Consider the following 26,202-nt stretch of genomic DNA (forward strand, 5'->3'; position numbering starts at 1 on the left):
AACCACATGTACATGATGCATGCTAATGTTCAAAACAAACATTATTAGGAATTAAAATTTTGATAGTGAATCTAGTTCTTTGAAACCTGAATCTAGTTCTTTGAATCTAGTTCTTTGAATCCCAAATGTTCATCAATAAATATTCTAGCAATATAATTATCTGTTTTTAAAATTCTTGACTGAATTGTAAATATGCATTATCTTTGATACTGAAATTTCAGGTTCTCTATGTATGGAGTGGACTTTTTTGCCTTCATATTAAATTCCAGCAATTAACTAGAAATAGAAAATTTAAATTTCAATAATTATTTATATTTGTAAGAAATATAATAAATTTGGATTGAGGGTCAAGAAATGTCTGAATTCACACATGTTGATTTCCCATTTAATTTGAATTTAAGTAGAATTCCACACTAAACAAATTTAGAATAATTTTATCTAATCTGAAATCAATTTTTAGAGATTAACTAATATAAAACTTAATATTGACATTCTTCCAAATGGGGCTTTTAATGCACAATCCCCATGTTTTCCTAAAAGTTGAACTATTTTTGTAAACCAACTTAAATCGTGTCATTTCCCATTTATTGTTTCATCTTTTTTCCTAGTGCATAACAATTGCCAGGGAAGAAAAGAAAGCAATTATTCTTATCTGTTGATAGAGAAATATATGATTTAGGCACAGTAAGTGAGCAGTTCTTCAAAAAAGTAACTGATATGTTGAGGAAGATAAAAATATATATTAAAAAATGATAAGATAAACCTCCATGGAATCTTTCTTTTCATTCACTGGCTTTGTATTTATCAGAACATAATATATTTGATTATAACCAAGTCTATTAAAAGCATCTAGAACAGTGTTTTTCAAATCTGCTGACTGGCTGGGAAATCTAGAAACTGAAGTCCACATATCTTAAAATTGTCAAGATCGAAAAACCCTGATCTAAAGACAGATTTTGAGGTCCTAAAATAATTTTATCTATTTTGTTTTCTTTTATTTGGTTTGTCAATTGCTTACAAGATAATAGGTATAAGTAGACGCAATCTACATAGACTTCTGTAAAGCCTTTGATTCAGTGGTACACGACAAACTACTCCTAAAAATAAAATCCTATGGTATCTCTGGACAACTGAATAACTGGATAGAAGCATTCCTGTCAAACAGACAACAAATGGTCAAAATCGGGAGCGTCCTATCAAATCCACTACCTGTCAATAGTGGTGTCCCCCAGGGCAGTGTTCTAGGACCAACTCTCTTCATACTCTACATAAACGACCTCTGTGATCATATTAAGAGCAATTGCATTCTCTTCGCTGATGATGTAAAGCTGTTCAATACCACAGACAATACTGCTACCCTACAAAAAGATCTTGACTATGTATCAGAATGGTCAAACAAATGGCAACTTCAAATCTCAACAAATAAATGCTCTGTCTTACATATTGGCAAAAAAAATCAGAAAATAAAATACAAGCTGAATAGTCAAGAACTTGTTGATGACCCAAGCTCTGTAAAGGACCTTGGAATACTCACCTCTAATGATCTAAGTGCTAGAGCCCACTGCAACTACATAGCCAAAAGGGCATTAAGAGTTGTTAACCTAATCCTACGTAGTTTTTTCTCTGGTAATATCACACTACTAACCAGAGCATACAAAACATTTGCTAGACCAATACTCGAATACAGTTCATCAGTCTGGAACCCTCATTACGTATCTGATATTAGCACAATTGAGAAAGTCCAGAAATATTTCACAAGAAGAGTTCTCCACTCTTCTACTGTTGTAGAATACCTTATGCCACCAGACTTGAAATTCTAAAACTAGAAAACCTTGAATTACGCCGTCTTCGGTCTGACTTAAGCATGGTATATAAAATCATACATTGCAATGTCCTACCTGTCAATGAATACTTCAGCTTCAACCATAACAACACAAGAGCACACAATAGATACAAACTCAAAGTAAACCGCACCAAACTTGATTGCAGGAAATATGACTTCAGCAATAGAGTGGTCAACGTCTGGAATACTCTACCCGACTCTGTAGTCTCTTCCCCAAACCCCAAAAACTTTAACCTTAGACTGTCTACTATTGACCTCACCCCTTTCCTAAGAGGTCTGTAGGGGGCGTGCATAAGCGCACCATCGTGCCTACCGTCCCTGTCCTATTGTTTCTCTTATTCTTTTATTTTTCTTATGTGTACCCATTTCATGTATTCACAACTATGTATACACTTATACTTATTATCTTGTAAACAATTGGCAAATCAAATAAATAAATAAATAAATAAATAAAGTAAAAACATAGTTATGAATACATGGATACATATAATAAAAATAAAAGAAACAATAGCACAGGGACTGTAGTCACGTTGGTTCACTTATGCACACCCCGTACAGACCTCTTAGGAAAGGGGTGAGGTCAATAGTAGACAGTCTAAGGTTAAAGTTTTTTGGGTTTGGGGAAGAAACCACAGAGTATTCCAGACATTGACCACTCTGTTGCTGAAGTTGTATTTCCTGCAATCAAGTTTGGTGTGATTAACCTTGAGTTTGTATCTATTGTTGGGCTCTTGTATTATTATGGTTGAAGCTAAAGTTTTCATTGACAGGAAGGACATTGCAATGTATGATTTTATATACTATACTTAGATTGGACGGAAGGCGGCATAGTTCTAAGTTTTCTAGGTCTAGAATTTCAAGTCTGGTGGCATAAGGTATTCTGCAACGAGTAGAGGAGTGGAGAACGCTTTTTGTGAAATATTTCTGGACTTTCTCAACTGTGTTAATATCAGATACGTAATGTGGGTTCCAGACTGATGAGCTGTATTTGAGTATTGGTCTAGCAAATGTTTTGTATGTTCTAGTTAGTAATGTAATATTACCAGCTACATAAGATTAGGATAACAACTCTTAATGACTTTTTGGCTATGTAGTTACAGTGGGCTCTAGCACTTATATATATACAGTTTGCGCTTGATGGGGTCCCTTGAGGGGGGGACGCCAGAAAGAAGTCAGGGGGGGCGTGCATCTTGAACCTGCGATAGACCAGATAACGGTTAAGGCGTTTAAGGGGCTGGGGGGCTCTAGACTCTGACCTCCGAAACAGAGGAGGGAGAAATTTTCTCTTGCTCCGGGTTTCAGAAAGCAAGGGGTCCAGAGCCGTGCCAAATAGTTTGTCCCCTTTTATGGGGGCAGTAGCCAGCTTAACTTTGTTTTTAACGTCCGCCTGCCAGTGTTTAAGCCATAGCAGGTGGCAAGCAGTGACATGGGACGTTATTGCCCGGGCAGAGAACTTGACCGCATGGAAGGTGGCATCAGCGGAGAATTCCGCCGCGGCCGTCAGTTTTGCTTCGACATTATATTTGTCTGTGAAACATGGCTCAATGCATCTCTCCCCGACTCCATTACCACAGTAAGAGACTATCATGTTTACCGATCAGATCATGAAAATCGTCGAGGAGGTGGTGTTGCTATATTCTATAAAAAATCCTTACATCTAAAAAATATCCAAGTTACCCAGGAGCTTGCTCTTCCTGAGACCATCATCTGTGAACTATCCTTAAATATCACAATTCGATTCTTACTATGTTACAGAGCACCTGATTATGACATCGAACATGTAAACAAGCTAAATACATTACTAACATGGGCTGCATCCTGCCCATACCCTTTTATCTTTCTTGGTGATTTCAATCTACCTCATATTGACTGGACCCTAAATGATTGTACAACTGAAATCATACACACAACCTTCTACAACGCTATTACAAATCTGGGACTGGAACAACTAGTAACCAACAACACTAGACTAAACAACTGCCTCGATCTCATCTTCTGCAATAGTTTGAATTTAATTTACGGAATACAAACTAAAGAACCCTTTTCCAGTGGTGACCACAATATGATTGACTTTTGTCTCAACATACGTCCACACAAAAATCACCACAATGATGTAATCCCCAATTGTAACTTCAAAAAAGGCAACTATGATCTTATAGACAACGATCTCTCATCCCTGGATTGGCAATCTCTATTCACTGGATGCAATACTGTTGAAGACCATTACAACATATTTTTACTTGAAGTCAAAAGAGTCATCAAACTATATGTACCAACAACAACTCCCCCCAAAAAAAAAAAACCGATTGCCCATAACAATAAGGAAACTTCAATCCCAAAAGAGATCACTCTGGTGGAAAAACAAATCTGGTCACGTTGCCAACTTCAAAAGCCGATACAAAAATTTATGCCACCAGATAAAGACTGAATGCACCAATTATCACATTAAACAAGAGGAAAACCTTCTAAGCACCAATTCCACCCGTGCTTTTTACAATTTTGTAAACAACAAACTAAAAGACTCAAGGTCCATCCCTCCCTTGATAGGACCTGATGGTAAAGACTGCAACGACGACACCATTAAAGCCAACATCTTTAACACATTCTTTGGCTCAGTATTTGTAAACAGCAATGGATCATGCCCAGTATTTCCTAGCCGTACCACAGATAACAATAATGATCTAATACATATCGATTTCACAGAAGACAATGTTGAAAAATCACTACGCAATCTAAAACCATCTCTATCTATTGGACCGGATGGAATATGTGCCTACTTCTTAAGAAAGCTATCCACTGCCATAGCCAAACCTCTAAGCATAATCTTTGAAAAATCTTTCAGGACCAGCTCCTTGCCTAACCTATGGTCACAAGCCACAGTCATCCCCATCTTCAAAAAGGGAGACCCAAGCCTAGTTGAAAATTACAGGCCAATCTCCTTATGCTGCGTCACCTGTAAAGTCATGGAATCAATTATTAACCAATCCATCATCTTCCACTTAGAGACAAATAACCTACTCTCCAATAAATAATTTGGTTTCAGAAAAAAACTATCCTGTAATCTACAACTCTTACACTGCAAAAACATATGGACTACACAACTCGACCAGGGTAAAGCAATAGACGCAATCTACATAGACTTCTGTAAAGCCTTTGATTCAGTGGTACACGACAAACTACTCCTAAAAATAAAATCCTATGGTATCTCTGGACAACTGAATAACTGGATAGAAGCATTCCTGTCAAACAGACAACAAATGGTCAAAATCGGGAGCGTCCTATCAAATCCAGTACCTGTCAATAGCGGTGTCCCCCAAGGCAGTGTTCTAGGACCAACTCTCTTCATACTCTACATAAACGACCTCTGTGATCATATTAAGAGCAATTGCGTTCTCTTCGCTGATGATGTAAAGCTGTTCAATACCACAGACAATACTGCTACCCTACAAAAAGATCTTGACTATGTATCAGAATGGTCAAACAAATGGCAACTTCAAATCTCAACAAACAAATGCTCTGTCTTACATATTGGCAAAAAAAATCAGAAAATAAAATACAAGCTGAATAGTCAAGAACTTGTTGATGACCCAAGCTCTGTAAAGGACCTTGGAATACTCACCTCTAATGATCTAAGTGCTAGAGCCCACTGCAACTACATAGCCAAAAAGGCATTAAGAGTTGTTAACCTAATCCTACGTAGCTTTTTCTCTGGTAATATCACACTACTAACCAGAGCATACAAAACATTTGCTAGACCAATACTCGAATACAGTTCATCAGTCTGGAACCCACATTACGTATCTGATATTAGCACAATTGAGAAAGTCCAGAAATATTTCACAAGAAGAGTTCTCCACTCCTCTACTCGTTGTAGAATACCTTATGCCACCAGACTTGAAATTCTAGAACTAGAAAACCTTGAATTACGCCGTCTTTGGTCTGACTTAAGCATGGTATATAAAATCATACATTGCAATGTCCTACCTGTCAGTGAATACTTCAGCTTCAACCATAACAACACAAGAGTACACAATAGATACAAACTCAAAGTAAACCGCACCAAACTTGATTGCAGGAAATACGACTTCAGCAATAGAGTGGTCAATGTCTGGAATACTCTGTAGTTTCTTCCCCAAACCCCAAAAACTTTAACCTTAGACTGTCTACTATTGACCTCACCCCTTTCCTAAGAGGTCTGTAGGGGGCGTGCATAAGCGCACCAATGTGCCTACCGTCCCTGTCCTATTGTTTCTCTTATTCTTTTATTTTTCTTATATGTACCCATTTCATGTATTCACAACTATGTATACACTTATACTTATTATCTTGTAAACAATTGGCAAATCAAATAAATAAATAAAATAAATAAATAAATATCATTAGAGATGAGTACTCCAAGATCCTTGATAGATTTTGGATCATCAGCCAGGTCTTGACTGTTCAGCCTGTATTTTATTTTCTGATTTTTTTTGCCAATATGTAAAACAGAGCATTTATTTTTTAAGATTTGAAGTTGCCATTTGTTTGACCATTCCGATACATAGTCGAGGTCTTTTTGAAGGATAGCAGTATTGTCTGTGGTGTTGAATAGCTTTACATCATCAGTGAAGAAAACACAATTGCTCTTAATATGATCACAGAGGTCATTTATGTAGAGTATGAAAAGAATTGGTCCTAGAACACTGCCTTGGGGGACACCACTGTTGACAGGTACAGAATTTGATAGGACGCTCCCAATTTTGACCATTTGTTGTCTGTTTGACAGGAATGCTTCTATCCAGTTATGCATGTGTCCAGAGATACTGTAAGATTTTAGTTTTAGGAGTAGTTTGTCGTGTACCACTGAATCAAAGGCTTTACAGAAGTCTATGTAGATTGCGTCTATTGCTTTGCCCTGATCGAGTTGTGTAGTCCATATGTTTTTGCAGTGTAACAGTTGCAGATTGCAGGATAGTTTTTTCTGAAACCAAATTGTTAATTAGAGAGTAGGTTGTTTGTCTCTAAGTGGAGGATAATGGATTGGTTAATAATTGATTCCATGACTTTACAGGTGACTCAGCATAAAAAGATTGGTCTGTAATTTTCAACTAGGCTGGGGTCTCCCTTTTTGAAGATGGGGATGACCGTGGCTTGTGACCATAGTTTTGGCAAGGAGCTGGTCCTGAAAGATTTTTCAAAGATTATGCTTAGAGGTTTGACTATGGCAGTGGATAGCTTTTTTAAGAAGTAGGCACATATTCCATCCGGTCCAATAGATAGAGATAGTTTTAGATTGCATAGTGCTTTTTCAACATTGTCTACTGTATTAGAGCATTGTAGTTGTCTGTGGTTCGACTAAGAAATACTGGGCATGATATATTGCTGTTTACAAATACTGAGCCAAAGAATGTGTTAAAGAGGTTGGCTTAAATAGTGTCGTCGTTGCAGTCTTTACCATTAGGTCCTTTCAGGGGTGGGATGGACCTTGAGTCTTTTAGTTTGTTGTTTACAAAATTGTAGAAAGCATGGGTGGAATTTGTGCATAGAAAGTTTTCCTCTTGTTTAATGTGATCATTGGTGCATTCAGTCTTTATCTGGTGGCATAAATTTTTGTATCGGCTTTTGAAGTTGGCAACGTGACCAGGTTTGTTTTTCTGCCAAAGTGATCTCTTTTTGAATTGGAGCTTCCTTATTGTTATGGGTAATGTTTTTTCTGTTTTTTGGAGTTGTTATTGGTACATATAGTTTGATGACTCTTTTGACTTCAAGTAAAAATATGTTGTAATGGTCTTCAACAATATTGCATCCAGTGAATAGAAATTGCCAATCAAGGGATGAGAGATCGTTATCTATAAGATCAAAGTTGTCTTTTTTGAAGTTATATAATTTTGAAATTATAATGTGTTTATACATGTTCTCATGAAAAATCTGCATCTTTCCATCCCTAGTAAGGAGGGAGAGGGAGAAGAAGTAGAAGAAAGTATTCTATTCTTCCCATAGAAAGCAGACTAGAGGGAGGAAATGAACCTTAGATCATCCAGTTTTGTGAGGAAAGCAGAGCACAGTCAAAGAGAGGAACAAAAAGGGAGTCCCTGAATTGCTATCACTAGTTCTATGGTTCTTAATGATCAACAGAATAGAATGCACCAAGAATTAATGCTTCCTGAACTGTAGCTCAAACAAACAATGCATTGAGTCCACAAGGGACATTCTTCCCTTATTGCTAACTATGTATAATCTAATAATTTCTGACGAAACTAGATAGTGAGCATTCTAAAATAGCTCAACTTTTCATAATATTAATTGAAACTAAATTTACATGCAATTTTCTAGCATCGTCCTTCGTGTGCTATTTTTATTAAAGATATATATTAATTTATAGTGGAGTAGTAGTCTAACAAAAGTAGGGGGGAAAAAACCTCCAGGCAATTTCTTTTCTAACTAGATTAGACTATGTGCTTAGATATGACTGTGAAATGACTAGAAATTGGATACTCTCATATGACATTGATAAGATTTACTGCCTATAAGTCTGTTCAGAATTAGATTAGGTGCAATCTTCTTATTCTCTGATGCAGCACTCATTTAAAAAATAACTAGTTTTTTTAATTGAAGATGCACTGATAACCCCATTAAAATGGACTCCTGTTAAAATGACTCTGAAATGCTTGCTTTTGAATAAACTGGCAGAAAAGTCCACATGATTACTATGAGACATGGAAAAGGAGAACGGACAAATTGAAAACGTCATATTATCTTCATTGGAAATGGGAAAACTATGTGTTACAGGCACCATAACCATATAGTTAGTCAAATTAAGATATTGTTCTTAGTCTAAGTTTATCCAAAATGTATAATGAAGTTGGCTTATTCTTAAATACTTTATCATTAATCATGAACTTGTAATTCACCTTTAGGAATGTATACTCCCAGAAGAGACACATATGTGACTGAAAGAGGATTTCCTTTTAAATATTGAGAAAGAAATACCATCCCATCATATTTTGCCAAGAAGACCAAATGGACATTCACAACCAGAACTATGTCAACATGAAAGGTACTCTTTGGGTCAGACTGAGCTACTGGGGAATAGTGGGGAGCAAGAATGAGTAGCACAGATAATTATGATATGGCTGGATTGAAACCAAAAAGTTATCCAACTGTGATGTGGCTAAAAGAATGCTAGAGATGCAAAGAACTACAGAGATGATCCTGGAGAAGATATGCAACAGGAGCGAGCAAAACATGAATCAAACATAGCAAAGGAAAATTGTGGCAACATAGAAATATATTTACTAAATACACCATATATACATACAAATATGCACACATACATACACACATGCTTATCAGTGGGTATGGGTATTGACTCTTCAGAATCAGATAAATGGTGTGCTTTATGGTAGAGGATTATAAACTGCTACCTTAGGCTCATTTTGTGTCAGCTTAAGTCAAAACCTTTTTGTAGTTCTCTATTCCTTAGTATGAACTTCCTGCAGAAAAAATAGATCTATTCCTCCTAATTTGTTTTTTTAAGGCCATTTAAAAATATCTTTAATAGGCATTTAATTCTTTTTTTTTTTTTTAAAACAAGTTTTATTAAAAGTTTCAACAACAAACAAATCATTACATATTAAATCTTTCCCTGTCTTTCTACAATAATTTCCCCAATATTCTCATAAAACACAAACAAACACAAACAAACATAAAAAAAATCTTTTAGTAAAGTACCTTGGCCCCAGTTACCTCTCTTTGCATGGGCTAAAATAATAGCACATATCACTCTTCACATTTCTATCTTATTTAATCCATCTTAATTAAATCATTAAATTTGTATCTTTTGCCCATTCATTTATCCCTCTATCTCTTCTTATAATAAAAAAAAATTTCTCCTGAAATCACTAATCAGAGTATGATGCCTTTCTATCCTCCCCCTAAGTTAGTAAAATTAACATTCAGCATAACAAATACCCAGTTTGGTTCTGCTTGGTACATTCTATCCACCAAAAATGTTTAAATACATTGTATCCTCCTTTCCTTCGATATTTTATTACATTTTAAAAATCAATCATTATTAAAAACTTCAACATTTTAATTTCTTATTAAATCTTAAACCATTCTAATTTACTATTTCAAATATAAATGTTACAATACCATCTTCTGTACCTTAGCAGAATCTTTCTTACAGAAAATTATATTTCATCCTTTGTCTCTAAAAAAAATCCCTCTTCTCCCATCCAATTTTAAAGCTTTAAGGCTTTTCTCCGCCTTTCCCCTTTCTTTCTTCCCCCACCAATTCTTCCTACCCCCTTCTTCTTCTAACCTCTGCCTTGCTGGGATCCCTTCTCTGTTGTGTTCCCTTTTTCTCTTGTTTGTTATCATTATATTTACTTTGCATCATATTTTTCTCTTTCTCAAATGTTTTTTAGATCTTAAGTCCTTCATTTTCCTTGCTCTCTTCCTTCCTTCTTCCTTAGATAAGTTTTGGGATTCAATGAAGATGGCGTCTTCGTCTCTTCCTTGTTGTTCTTCTTCCGTTTCCATCTGTTCCATTGTCTGTTGGTAATTGACCAGCGCCATTTCTAGAAATAGAAAAGCTTTTTCCATGCCATCTTTGCAGGCTGCTTTTGTTTGCTCATATTCATCCCTCAGGTCTTCAAAAAGGAAAGCCATTATAAATAAATCTTTTCTTTTCTTTATTCCTCTTTCTTCTTACACCAACCAAATATTCCGAGAGAAAGGCAAAGCAATCCCAAAATCCACAATCCTCAATAAATCCAAGCAAGCCAAAATTCCCCCTTCCTCTTCCAGGGGTGGTATCAAACAAATAAAAAAAAAGAATCCAAGTCTATATTTTAAAGCCTTATTAAGATTGTATTTCTGTCCTCAAGTCTTCAAGGCATCTCCTCCAACAAGATCCAAATTTATATATTTTCTTTATCCTCTCCCTTCCGGCTTAATTCCGTCGGGAGGGAGAGTAAACTTTCCCTTCAGCACCTCAAAATAGCCGCTTTTTTTTTCTCTTGTGGAAGAAATCATCAGAAAACCATCTTTTCCAGGAATTAAATTAGTTAAATCTCAAAGCCCTGGGTCGACCAAGAAGAACTTTCACTTTCAATAACTTTCTCTTCTTCCTCCTGCGCATACTTGCCCGGCTGTCAACTTCTTTGTGGCGGCCATTGCGGACCGCCGCTGCACCGTCCTGGTAACAGGGGGTTCTGCCGGCCAGGGAGGGGGTCTGCAACACCCCCAAACCCTTCCTCCGGATCCCCCTTACCTTCAGCTACCCCTGCAGGGCAGCCTTGCTCCGCACCCGTCCGGGTCGGAGCCCCAAAACGGCTAGCGCGGCAGGGATCGCGCAGCTTCGCGAATCCCTACCGCTCGCGAAGCCGACAAACCGGAAACCGGCATTTAATTCTTAGTAATTTTTAAAAATATTTAATTGTGGATTTTATGACATGTATGTACCCATCATGTATGTACTGAACATTAGGCAGTTTACTGAATAGGTAACCAACACAACAATTCAGTAATAGAAAATGTATAAAATAATAATACAGGTAAAATAAAACAAATTGATTGGCTCTGGAATTAATTCCCACAGGCCCTCTGAAAAACGACAAATCTTTACAACAGAGCCATAACAGTGTGGATCATCCTCACCTCAGGGTGCATGATGTTCTGTAGGAAAAGCTCCCCCTTAAAATGTCCAATGTTGGCTCCCCTCATGTCACAATATCTGATAGATGGGGGCCCTTCAAAAATTTTCTTTCTGACTTGGATGGGCATATTTAATTTGGGAAATATGGTCCCTCACTATTAAGCCATTAAAGATAGCATCATCACTTTCAATTGCACTTGGAAATTTACTGGTAATCCATGCATCTCACATAGCAATGATGCAATATGACAGTAACAAATCTGGCGAATAAGTATATGAATAGCAGCATTTTTTACCATCAGAAACTTATGGATGATCTTCAAGGGCAACCCTATGTGGCACAAATTACAGTAATCTAAATAAGGATGTCAAATACATATCCTCCATATATCCTATTCCAGGTAAAGCAGCAAGTGACCTAAACTGAACTGAGCTAAATGTGGGTTTGTTCTTGTTTATATACAAAAACTTGTCCTGCCAATGTTGGTGACAGTATGGTTGGAGTCCAAAATATCTGGAGGACATCTGGTTGCCTTTTATTGTCCCACATACAGCATATGTTGTCAAACAAATGTTGTTATGGATTAGAAAGAAAGATCTCAATAAAATCTGAACCACAAGTTTTTTATTTATAACTGTCTGTGGCAGATACTGTGAAAACGTAGGAGCAATTAACCCATTTACATATTTACTATCTCCTATTATATCCTATTTCCCTATTAACACTACAGTTCCTAAGGTTTTTTTTCTTTTTCCCTCCTATGGCAATGCTAGAAAATAATCCCATTTCTTTACACCTAACATTTCATGTGCATTAATATTGTTCCATGCAGAAGTGATAATAGATTCCTGAGTACAAATATCATTTCAGAATTATGTGGCACAAGATATTATATCTTTCAGTTTAAATTTGGCAGTACATCTGTCTTCTTTAATATAACCCATATATTTGACAAGAATAATTCATGATCTATTCTGTAATCTTCACTTGGGAATGGTTGGCTGACTTGATTTGCCTTTGCTATCTTCAATTAAATGTTATACAGTTTATCTGATTCTCATATTATCTGATGTCCTGATGTATAGTCTGCATTTAAGTTACTTTAAGCAGTTCCTGGTAATAGAATACTCTTTGCAAACTTCTGCTAAGCTATCTTCTAATTTTTTCACTGATTTAAATATACTATCACTGTCAATTCCTAGCCACTACATAGACAGACTTTGTCCATGATGATCTGTCTTTAACTGGTCTTTTAGAATTTCTAATGAATTCATAATCAATGTAACTGAGTCTATCTACTTTTCCCTGTATTAGAACCTTTTCCAGAGAGGTAGGTCTTCACATAATGTGTCTGAAGTAGAAATAATTTGAACCTAGCCTTTTGTGCCTGGGTTGATCTGGGTTGATCAACTGAAAACTCTGGGTTGAGCTGAAGAAGCTTCATGGATGAGAAGTGAAATGTTTTGAAAGAAAAACCAGAAAGTCTTGAAAAAGCACCTTTGGGACAACCATGACCTGGATAACTGAGAATCTCCATAGACATCTGGGTTTATCTGTTTGATGAACCATTTGTTTGTTTTCTTGGTTATTCATGACATTCTCAGGAATGTTTTGCAGCTCCAAAGTTCAAAAATGACTATGGGTGGGCAAAAAAGCAGCGGGAGCAGGAGTGACATCCAACTTCCTGCTGGTTTTCACACTGATATGCCTATGGGAAGCTGGTGCGTAGTTCAGAAATCACTCCTCCTCCTCAGCTGACCTGCGGAACTGCCTTCTGAGGAGAGGGAGAACAATGGAACTGTGGGCTTTGAGGAAAATTGTGCTCCTGCTCCCCATCCCAGTATGTCCTAAGGGCTCTTCCCTCCATGGAGGAAGAATACTCACTTGTCACTCTCCAAAATGCCTCAGTCAGCAGCAAGCATCTAAGTCACTTTCTCATCCTACCCTTGCTACTCACTGCCATTAAGAGATTTCAGATTTCAGCCTCTGTTCCAAAGCAGCTAATTGCTACTCACCCATTGGGGCTTGCCATTAGCTGACTGGGTAGAGAGACCAGAGAGCTGAAGAAAAGAGAGTGGGAATAAGGCTTTCCAATCTTCCCTACCACAATTTATGGAAGGTGTGGTAACACTGAAGCAGCTTCCTCAAATTTCATTCCCTGATAGGGAATCACTGATACTGGCATTCCGTAAGTTGAGTTATTTTGGTTCAATAATTGTTGCCCTATACCTTCCAATTTTGCTCAGTTGAAGATTATAAAAACAACAAACATGAGGGTTTTAATAGTACATAGTTTCATCTCAAATTCTTTGAGAACTGCTGCTAATCTTCATCTGTGTCACAACAAAGTTTTATGATGAGAAGCTTCTAGCTATCCTATATTGGAATATTGCCATGTCCTCCCTCAAAATATGTGGGCTTGTTTGAATCTGGTGACATTAAAAAAGGACTTAAAGGGAATAAGGAAGCCATTGAAACCTCTGAGAAAATTGCACTACTAATCATATTTCCATAAGCAGCTCTCCATAGCATTACAGTCACACAGTATATTTATAATTTGGTTTATGTGAGCTACAGTTTAAGTTGGAGAAAATTGGTTTCCTTTTCAAAATGTCATGTTTCTCATTTCCCTTTTTAAATTTCAGGCTGATTCAAGCTCTTATCAGACTTTAAATCACTTGAAAACACAGTCTGTAATTAAAATGCAGCAAATCTGCATGAATCAATGTAAGTTTTTTATTTGTTCTAAAACACTTTTAAGTGAAGCTGAAAGCCTGTTCAAATGTGATATAATGAACATGAATACAAATGAAGTGTGTGGTTTGTGAGTCTGGGAAGGAGAAAGCAAATGAGTGGGTGGCAGAAATTTGTGTGTGTGTGTGTGTGTTATTGTGTGCCTCTGCTTGTTTGTGTAAGTATCAAATGTATTGCAGATAGAGAGAATGGTTTTGGGGTTTGGGAGCCAACTCCATTACCTTCAGCAGGAAGTATGAGAAGTAATTAAGCTTTTAAATACTTATCTACAAAATGTGTGAAATAGGGAAATAAGAGTATGATAGGTCAAATGTGTGACATCTTGAAAGTAAATCCATTGATTTGGATTTAATCTCAAATAAACATATTGTTCCACAAATTTAGGAAAGTGTATTTAATACTGGTAAAATGCCTTCTTGTCTTGTCTTCTGGTATCTATTCTCCAAAGCACCAGAAGGCAAGATAAGAACCAATGGATGGAAACTAATCGAAACAACCTAGAACTGAGGAGAAATTTCCTAAAGGTGAGAACAATTAACCAGTGGCATCCAGCAAAGGATAAAAACTTTGCCTAGAAAAAAATTACTAGGAACCTTGTAATTTTTCTTTTAGGCCATTTTTTAAGCTCATGGTTCAGCCGTGGAGTCCTTGGTGGCCTCTGAACTTTTTTAAAAAATATGTTTTTATTAAGTTTCCATTATTATAACATAAAGCATCATGATTTCAACAGCATTCTTACCATCTATACAGGTTCTTATCTTAAATATCTTAACACACTCTATTTACATTTATCTAATATTGATTAGTAGCTTTAATTATGATTATTGTTCTTACATTCTTTTATATTCTACATATTTACATTTTACTTTCTTGAGGTTTCTTACAGTTAAATTTCTTATCTTATTTCTTGTTTCTGTTTGTTATCCAATCATACCATTTATTCCAAATTAAAAAGTATTCGGAGTCTTCTCTTTCTTTCAGTTTCAGTGTTAACATATTAGCCATCTCTGAACTTTTATGATGTTGATGATTTTACCTGGTTTTTTAAATTTTTTTTTCCAAATGTTGTTCTATTTGTACTTTATTAATTTATTTGATTTTTTTTGTTAGTTTTTTTTGTTTTTGTTTTTGTTTTAAATATGGTTTTACATTCTGTAAGCCATCTCGAGTCACCATGGGTGAATAGGTAATAATAATAATAATAATAATAATAATAATAATAATAATAATAATAATAATAATATAAACTACTGTGGGACTTCTGAATACAGAATGACAAAGTTTTGGAACACAATACCCTGGATATCATGATTGTGAAGAAGAAAAAAGTGTGGATCGTTGACATTGCTATACCTGGTGACAGCAGAAACAATGAGAAACAACTTGAAAAAAATCACCAGATATCAGGAGATATCAGATATCATATTGAAAATCGAACTGCAGAGACTCTGGCATAAACCAGTGCAGGTGGTTCCAGTGGTACTTGGCATACTGGCTGCTGTGCCTAAAGACCTAGGCAAGCACTTAAAAACAATTGGCGCTGACAAAATCACCATTGGTCAGCTGCAGAAGGCCACCTTACTGGGATCTGCTCACATAATCCGCTGATACATCACACAGTCCTAAACGCTTGGGAAGTGTTCAACTAGTGATTTGTGATACAAAACCCAGCATAGTTATCTTGTTTGCTGTGTACACTGTAGTTTTTTGTGAATAAAAATAATGATGATGATGATGATGATGATGATGATGATGATGATGATGATGATGCAAGCAAACAACCAAACTCAAAGACCACTAAGGACTCTTGAGTTAATTGATTTATAGCAAGTTAGATCATATGGAAAAGAAGACTGCACAGAGTGCTGATTTTTGTGCCATGTTCATGGGAAATGTTCACATATCTGATACAAATGACTATCAACTGATATCACCTGGTTTGATACTCACTTTGCCAGATGTTGCCCTCTATCTTATTCTACCATGTGCATGATTTCTGATCTCCTTGTGACTGCTCTGTGCTATAGGACCAAATGAATTTGCATACACATAGCCCAACCAAAAGATTTGCATAACTTGCATATTTAAGCAATTTTTAATCATTTTTCTAGCCTGATATATTCTTCTTCTAAATGCCTAGGAATTCAAATATTACACATTCATCATAATAGCTACCAAAACAATTCAATGTTTATAGCAATTTTGAAAAAGCCTTTTATTGTATTCTTGGGAATTCTGGTGTTTATAGCAGGTGTGTACTTGACAGTATTAACATACTTCTATTTAAATAGAAAAATACACCTTTGTTTCAGAGTAGAACAAAATAAAGGGAGCTTCTACTAAAAATTTCCAATGTTAATTTATTTTTTTAAACTTATCCATGCAAGCAGAATAATTCTTGCATGGAGAGGTATAGGATTTATTTGGTTGAGAATTCTCTCTCTTTTTTTTAAATGTATAACCGAAAGACCCAAAAACAAGTTACAAATATAATCTAAATTTGACATTCGATAAAACAGTTTAACAAATGCACATTTAATATATATTACATAATTCTGTGATTCTGGATGTTTTAAATTAGCCCAAATAATGTAACATTGGTAACCAAGTTCTCTTATTTATCTACCAAACCTTGGTTGATAGTTCCATCCATTATATTGGAAAGGGATGCTTTCCCAAAATATCAGTTGTTCTTTCCTCCTAGAAATAATTAGGATTATCTTTGGCAGTCTCATGCTTTAAAGTGAACCAGTATTTTTAACACTGGTTTATTGAAGAGTTACTCTTATTCATATTCAGCTTGGGCTTCATGAGTTATCTGAATGTGGAAAGTATTTCACATTAGTTGAGGTGGAAAAATAGTTCCTTCATTTAACTATGTTTGAAAAACTGGGGGTGACTATTACACATCCCATGGACTGCAAAAATAACAAAGAGGTTCTAGACCCGTGATGGCGAACCTATGGCATGCGTGCCGGAAGTGGCACATAGAGCCATTCCTGCCAGCTTGCGAGCCATCGCCCAGAACAGATCCACTGCGCATGTGCATGCATCCCCACCAGCCAGCTGATTGTCGGGTATCTGCCATGCATGCGCGGGGGGAGATGAACATGGGGGAGATGTGCATGTGCATGTGCAGGAGGGTGCAGGATGTGCATGTGCAGGAGGGTGTGGCATGCATGGGGGCCACAAGTGCATGTGCAGAGGTGCGTGGCATGGGTGGGTGGGGTCACAAAGGCATGTGGTGCATGTGTGCATGGGTCATGTGCGCATGTGCAGGGAGGGTTGGGTGCACATTGCATTATAGGTGCAGGTGCGCACACACACTTTCAGCACACAACAACTAAAAGGTTAACCATCACTGTCCTAGACCAAATCTCACTAAAGATATCATATGAAGCCAAGATCACCAAACAGAGGCAATCCTGCTTTGGCTACCTCTTGAGAACTGACTCCCTCTAAACGTCAATCATGTTGGGACTGATTAGCAGAAAAAATCCCACATTTATTGCAGCAGCAGCAGCAGTCATTCTCATACATGCATTTTTTCTAATCCACAGGATCTTTCAATCCATCATTCTACTAAGATCTTTTTTCGTTTTCCCACCCTTCTGCAATACTTCCACTTTCCATTAATTTTTCTGGAAGTTTATCTTCTAGTACTTTTTCATATATTTTTAAACTTTCTCTTCTTAAAGTTCACTCTTGTTTCTTCCATTTCTTTTTTTTTAATGTCCATTTCATGTTAATTTTTTCACAAGGTCCATTCTTGACAACACAGTATCAACAGTAGAGACCTTCAAATTTTTAGGTTCTATCATATCACAAGACCTAAGATGGACACCTAACATCAAAAATGTCATCAAAAAAGCACAACAAAGAATGTTCTTTCTGCGCCAACTAAGAAAGCTCAAACTGCCCAAAGAGCTGCTGATACAGTTCTACAGAGGAATTCTTGAATCTATCATCTGCACCTCTATAACTGTCTGGTTTGGTTCTGCAACCCAACAGGACAGACACAGACTTCATAGGATAATTAGGACTGCAGAAAAAAACAATTACTACCCACCTGCCTTCAATTGGGGACCTTTATACTGCACGAGTCAAAAAGAGGGCTGTGAAAATATTTACAGACCCCTCACATCCCGGACATAAACTGTTTCAACTCCTTCCCTCAAAACGATGCTATAGAGCACTGCACACCAGAACAACTAGACACAAGAACAGTTTTTCCCCCGAAAGCCACCACTCTGCTAAACAAATAATTCCCTCAACACTGTTCAACTATTTACAAAGTGTACACTACTATTACTGTTAATCTTCTCATCACTCCTTATCACCCATCCCCTCCCACTTGTGATTGTAGGACTGTAACTTTGTTGCTTGTATGCTTACAATTTATATCGACTGTTTCCTAGTATGATTTGATTGTTGATTGTACCCTATCACTATCATTAAGTGTTGTACGTTATGATTCTTGATTCTTAACGAATGTACCTTTTCTTTATGTATACTGAGAGTATTTACACCAAGACAAATTCCTTGTGTGTCCAATCACACTTGGCCAATAAAGTATTCTATTTCTATTTCTATTTCTGAATATAAAAGTGAATAACCAGTACAGAAGGACATTGATGTTTATTCATGAAGAGAGAATAAATAAGGAACAAAACAAAAACATAATGGAACAATGAAGGGGAATTCTGAGAAAGTTATGATTTGATGAGATCTTCTTCAAAAAGAAAGAGGTAAAAAGTTTAAAGAACAAAATGCCATGTATGAAACATGATAGAAAAAAACCAGGATGATAAACAATGTTTGTGAGGATAGAAAAATATAGGGAGATATAATGAATGGTGTTGATGAAAACTAGAATAAATTATCTTTCCTTTTTTATGCATTTTTCAAACATTTACTTTCTTTGACCTACTAATTTTTACTTTTTGTGCTCTGTAACAATGTTATTTACCTTGAAAGATATGAGTAATAGGTACTTAGATATAATTTTAATTCAAGAGAGGAATGCAATAACACAAACTCAGTCAGGTACATGAAGGATGACATTTTGATGACTATAATGATCATAATAGTTAAAGCTATGGTTTTGCCAGTGGTAACATATAGATGTGAAAGCTGGAGCAAAGAAAGGTTACATGTCTTCATATAGTGGATTGGGAGATAGCTACTAATGCTGTCAGGAACTGCAAGAAGAACTAGACAATCTGTCTAGCACCATGGTGGATTAACCCCTTGTGATGACAATCAGCAAGCAGAAAGTCACACACTTTCACACATTATATAAAAATTATGACAGACTTAGCTCCAACGAGATTGGCAGAACTGCAAAAATAAAATAAATAGGAATTTCAGTTCAGGTTTACCTGTTGCTTAATGCTGGCTCATTAGGCAAAGTAATTAAATAGCACAGCTGAAATAATTATAATGGTTAAGGAACATTGGGATTTCTTATTTGATTATTCTCTTTTTTTAAGGATTTATATAAGCTGATTTCTTTTGTGAGGCTCATTCTTAATAGCAAGCAAAATATACAGAGTGAAGTTCTTTAGTTAGCTAGCTTAGCAGAACTAAATGTCTTGACTTACTTGACATTTAAAAATCCCAATTACCAGCCCTTATCACAGAATACAATGTCCAAAGTGGAAATGATTACAAGGTTATTATTCTGAGTATTTTCCTGAGAAATCATTTAAAATTGGATATTGGTGCTAGCTGCCAGAAAAGCAAGGAAAGTGGGAATATTTTAGAAAAAAAAATGTCATGGGTGCTTCCTTTATCACATTGGCTGCATGTGAGTAGCAGGGAAAGGATTCCTTTTCTGTTACAGAACTTGGAACAATGCTAGGTGCAAATGGCCTTTTGAGGGTTTCATCAGACTCGGGTGCAAATACTAGCATAGATGCTTCTCCAAAGGGATGGAGAATTTCTATTCCAACTTTCTCTGGGAGAGTAGAACACCTACAGTGAAACCAATGGAAGAAGTTGCTAGGTGATTTTGAGTCAGTCACTCTCAGTCCAAATCCCTTCACAGGGTTGTTATTTTAGGAAAAAGCAGCAGGGAGGAGGAAGAGATGTATGATTTTACTATTTCATTGTTGTATCATTATGACAGTGTTAATTTAGTACAGGGGTGTCAAACTCGCATTGTCACAGTGGCATCACGTGACATATGGTGACTTTCCCCTCCTTTGCTAAACTGATCGTGGGCATGGCCAGGGTGTCACACATCCAGCCTGTGGCCATGAGTTTGACAGCCCTGATTTAATATGTTTGATTTGACACTATTTCAGTTTTTTTTTTGTAATACCTGTGTTTTTAATGATGTGGTATTTTCCTCACCCATGGTGGCTGAGGAATTCTAGGAATTGAAGTCCATAACCTTAAAATGGTTGAAATTGAGACACACGCTGCTCTATATTAAGTCACCATGAAAAAGCAGAGTATAAAATAAACTGAAACAAATGCTGGGCAGGGATTCAACAATTTCTTGCCTTATGAATGTGGCATTTGGGCTTATGAAAGAAGAGCACATATTTAGCTATTGCAATGAATTTTGTTGTAGTTATTGCTAAGATGGCAGAGAGGAACTGACAAAGTTCTGTGTCCTGTGACAATTAGTCTTGACTTGATCGAAATGAATGGAGACAAAATATAAGCTGTATAAATTTGATAAATAAATAAATTAATATATCCGTCTTTACACAGAAGTAGGGCTGCACTTCATAGACCAGTTTGTTCCATCCAACTGGGTTATTTGGGATATACTGGTTGACTGTTCTTGTGCCATTGGTAGGTTTAACAATAAACTGCAATCAGCTGGCTGAATATGAAACTGTATATTCACACTGATTCTCAATATCTCTCTGGGCCCAAAACCAATATTATGATATGTACAGAATAACCCTTGAGTAACAAGGATATGCACATGGAAACATTTATGAGAGTAGTTATGAATAATTATTCAGCCACACAAAGCTACACTGAATTGAGTTAAAGTTTACTTTAAGAAATAGCACAGTCCAATAAACGGTTCAGTCGTATACGTTTTACAGTCCAAAGAATATCCAATTACAAAGTCTTCTTACTGATTGTCTTTGTCATTTACAGTAAACAAAATATCAAAGTATAAGCACAGCATAAACCTTAGATAGCAACAGAATGTCAGAGAGACAGAATATCAGAGAAACAGAATGTCAGAGAGAGCAAGCATTGATTTCTAGCTCCCTCCTATGGCAATTTGCAACACAACCAACCAATTGGAATAGTATAAATCAATACAGTGATTTTGTCTTAAAACTACAAACATACATTGTTGGTTTATATATTGCCAACCCAACTAATTGGTGGACAGATTCCTAACACATATCCCTGGAGATTCTGATTTTGATTCCTTCATTGGAGCCTTCATCCTTCATTAAGAATGCATTTAAAGAAACATGGTGATTTTTTCCCCTCATAGTTCTACATGTTTGAGGGACATTCTTTTTATTCACTTATCATCTGCCTCAGAGTAGTCTTCTCATGTTTCTATTTGTTTGCCTTTTTAAAGAGTTAGGCCATGCATGCTATTATTTTTGTGAAGGTTTGAATTTACTGAACCTTCCCCAGAATTACCAAATAGTGGCAGTGAAAATAACAAAGCAATTTTACTTCTGCAGGTATGAAAATAGGTGCATTAAAAATGACTTTAGCATTTCCACACATACAAACTAAAACTACATTAACTCTGCTGAAATTTATCTCTGCTCCAAAACTAATGAAAAAGGAATTAGAAAGCCTCTGTGGAAAAGAAAGGGGACGGCCATGTGGACCTCGATTGAAATTAAAGCAACTAGTTCCAGTTAATATATGAGCTCAGCTACACCATTGTAAAAGCATTTTTCATTCCATTTTCAATGTACATAATTAATTATTACATTTTATCTTCCTTGGCTTCACTCCCACTATACTGCACAGACCAATAGCTCGCATTCAAAGGCTCAAGCTGTCCAAATGAATATATAAGTCTCCATAATAGAAAATTTCTATTCACTTGATGTTACCAGGCTAATAATTAAGAACTAATTGGAAGATATTAATAGTTATAAGCAGAAAGTTAGCACTAGCATTGACTAAATGCAGTTGAAGCCTCTCTCTGAATTTGAGAAATTTATTACCTTTCCTTCCATCTTTCTTTGGGGGATGTAATTGGAATTATAATGTTTATTGCTTGTGGGCTATCAGATCATTTATTGCTATGCATCCCTTGATAAAAACAGAAGATTAAAATCTCACCTATACTAAATAAAAAGAGCTTTTCCCAGTACATCCATATATGCGTGTGTGTGTGTGTGTGTGTGTGTGTGTGTGTGTGTATGTGTGCTACTGAGTTTTCACAAAAGTAGGGTTTAACAATAATGTACTACCCACTGGAGTCACTGAAGCAGTAGGCGTGAGCTTAAATGGATTCCAGAAGATGGTAGAGGACAGGAAGGCCTGGAAGAATGTTGTCTATGGGGTTGAGATGGGTCAGACACGATTTTTCAACTAACAACAACTATCCCACATTTTTCTTTCATGTGCTTTATACCATGATAGTTTACATTACTTTTAAAGTAATTTTGGGTAAAAAGAATTTTTCATGGCAATCTTATTTTTTTAAAAAACAATAGGTGTGTTTCCAGTAAGTTCCATATTCAGATCCACAATTTAAATTTCATGATGTGACCTTTTCTCCTTTCTAATATTATATGTATTCCATAAAGATTTTTTTTATACTATTACTATTGTACAAAGAACTTTTATATTTCAGGTAAAATCAGATAAAGATCTTAAGCAGCAGAATAAAAAAAGAGATGAATTTGTGATACTTAGAAAGACTGCCAATACAGGGTGAGTTGTACTGATAGTACTGGATTAGACACATTACTTTTCTGGCCCTATATAAAAGTATTCTAATTTCAAAAGAACTTTATCAAATCTTGCTCAGATTCTTTGAAGAAAGACAACTTGTCTTCTTTCACCACCATTCTCTCCTTCAATTCAACGTGCTGCAGTGATTCTGATGCTGGACTAGGACCAGGCTGCAGACCATAGAAAGCCATATTTTTAATGCCATTCTATAACTATAAAATTCTCCCTCTAGGAAGGTTCTGGTGTAATACTTTTAATGGACCAATTATGGGAACCAGTCCTAAACCTGGAGCAGTTATTCCAAATCAGCAATACTCATGTTGTAAGCAGTTGTGCATATTGTTTGAAAGTTGTTTCCTTTTTCTGGTTGGACCATGTGACGGAGGTGTGACTTGGGGTGAAAGAACTTTGGGGTTTTGATTTGGGTAGGGAAAACCTCGGGTCCTTCAGAGTCAGATTTTCTCAGATGTGCCAATATGACATGCCTAATAAATCTATGCTTTGAGGATTAGGCTGGCCTTTGATTCCATTGGGTGTATTTTCTGGAACCCTGACACCCACCTTTTGTCAGGATTCTGGTACTTAATCTCAAGCCAAATTTCCAAAACTTCAAAAGGATTTATTGGGATTTATTTAATGGCATTAAAAAGAACAGATTTTGATATCCATCAGGGTAATATGTTTTGAAAATTGATTATGCATCAAAGCCTCTGCTCCTAGGCAAGATAATATAGATAATGATGGTTCTTAGTGAACAACTTACTTGTAAGTCTGCAGATAACAATGAGTATTCTTAATGCATTTGTTTATCCAACAAGATGTTGGTTTTTGAATCATCATATTCAAAACGTTGACATCTAAGGTTATTTTTTCAAAGTACAAAGGGGGACTTTATGAAGAAATTCAGATTTAAAAGCGTATTCTTTGACATACTTGAGATTCCAGTGAAGGAAAGCAACACATCTCCAAACATTTTGTTGAGAAAAGATAAGTGCTCTTGAGAAATGAAGGTGTACAATTATAAATTCTTTCATGGATAACTGAATGTAAGAGAAACAATTACTGCAATTTGTTAGGCATAGTTTTCAGATATATTGATTTCACATGTTATGCCACATTTTATCTTGCCTGTATCTAAAGACTCCTGAAAATCTCTGCATTTCCACCTCCCAAAAAAGTTAATTGCCCACAAAATGGTGAGAGAGAAAAAATTATCCAACAACATTACAATTGCTCAAGAGGAAAAGGCAGCCTTGCACCTCAGTGCAGTATGCCTTAAATTTTCTAAAGTTGTCAAACATGGTTACGGCTCTGTATTGTCACATTACACTCACATTGTACAAAATGAAATAAAAATGCTAATATTTCAAATGACATTCACAATTGTGTTATCCCTCCATGAAAATGTGAATTATTTCATAGACAATGCTGATAGTTTCAAGGGGACCATTATACACCAATTTAGTTAGGGCATCCTTTATAGTAGCGGTGGACAGCCTGTAGCCCTTAGTCTATTGTAAAAAGAACAAGTCAGAACATTGGTGAGGACTTTCTGTTCCTTTCCAGCAGCCACTTGACTGGGAGAATAAACTTTGTTTTGGAGGAAGAAAAATGTCCCATAGAGAGAATGGGTGTCCTACTGCAATTTGACTCTACCCCTTCCTAACTTCAACCTTGTCTACCACCCCTTTCCTAAGAGGTCTGTAGGGGGCGTGCATAAGCGCACCAACGTGCCTACCGTCCCTGTCCTATTGTTTCTCTTATTCTTTTATTTTTCTTATATGTAACCATTTCATGTATTCACAACTATGTATACATTTATACTTATTATCTTGTAAACAATTGGCAAATCAAATAAATAAAAATAAATAAAAATAAATAAATAAAAGTTCCATCTTGACTATTGCTAAGGTCAGTCATGCAGCCCTTGGAAGAAAATAAAATTTGCTATTTCTATTCTAAAGCATTATGGTGATTAAATGACCTGGGTTACATTAGTCAAAGTAAGAGGTTTTGTTGTTGTTACTACTGTTGCAGCAGTCTGTACAAAGGCTAATTTGCAGCTGAGAAGAATTTCCAACACTTTATTAGCAAATTAAATTCCCATATAAAAATAAGTATTCACTTACTTCAACTGTATAATAATGCCTTTGCATTAAAATAGAATTGGGGTTGCTGCATGGATTTGTTCTCATTTTTCTTTTCTGTTATGGTGACATACTTATTGGTCCCTGTTCTGGACAATTATCCAAATGCAAATTAAGACAGCAGCATTTCTTAAATGAGGGTTACCTAAGCTGTTTCTTCACCCTTGAAAGCAAATTTAGAACATAAATGAATGCTTCTGGCTCTGTGGGTTGCCATGGCTGCAACAAAGATTTTCTAAATGTGGGAGATTGTATAATCAGCAAGGACGTTTATTGTCATGTTATAAATAGTGCCGACCATATACAGAATTTTACTTTTACTTCCTAAAGACCCAGTTACATTAGGAATTTGAGGCTAGAATGCAGCATAGAAACACCTGCTTTCATATTTGGATTTTGTAACACAAGCTGACATAACCAAAAATATTATATTCCATCATGCAATAATCTATCATACTGCCTAGAAATAGTCTAACTTTCCACACTTCAGTGATATCCCATGAGTAAAACTTCTTTCATGAATCTTTTCAGATTGGAATATATAGTTTACCAGGCATCTTCAAAACTTACCTACCTTCTATATTCTGTATCTCTTGTTTCCATATCTTCTATTTCATGTTCTAGATCTTCTAGATCTATTTTAAATTGGTATCTTCTATGTTGATATCATCTTTATCTATCAGCAGTATGCATCACTGCCATCTCCAGCAATAAAATAATCTCAAAAACCATTTAAAAAACACAAGAAGTGAGATACAAAGATTGAAAAATAAGAAAATGAAAATTTGAAGTTATTTTTAAAGGGGTGTGTTGAACATGTTTTAAAACAAGGTAAGTTTTTGAAGACAAGGTGTTGGGTCATTTCAAACTAGGGGGTGTTGTTGTATTTGAGATTAGAGCTGGCAAT

This window comes from Notechis scutatus, chromosome 3 (assembly GCF_049901735.1).
Source record: "Notechis scutatus isolate UNSWTSFEM ecotype Mainland chromosome 3, rNotScu1.2, whole genome shotgun sequence".
NCBI classification, from domain to species: Eukaryota; Metazoa; Chordata; class Lepidosauria; order Squamata; family Elapidae; genus Notechis; species Notechis scutatus.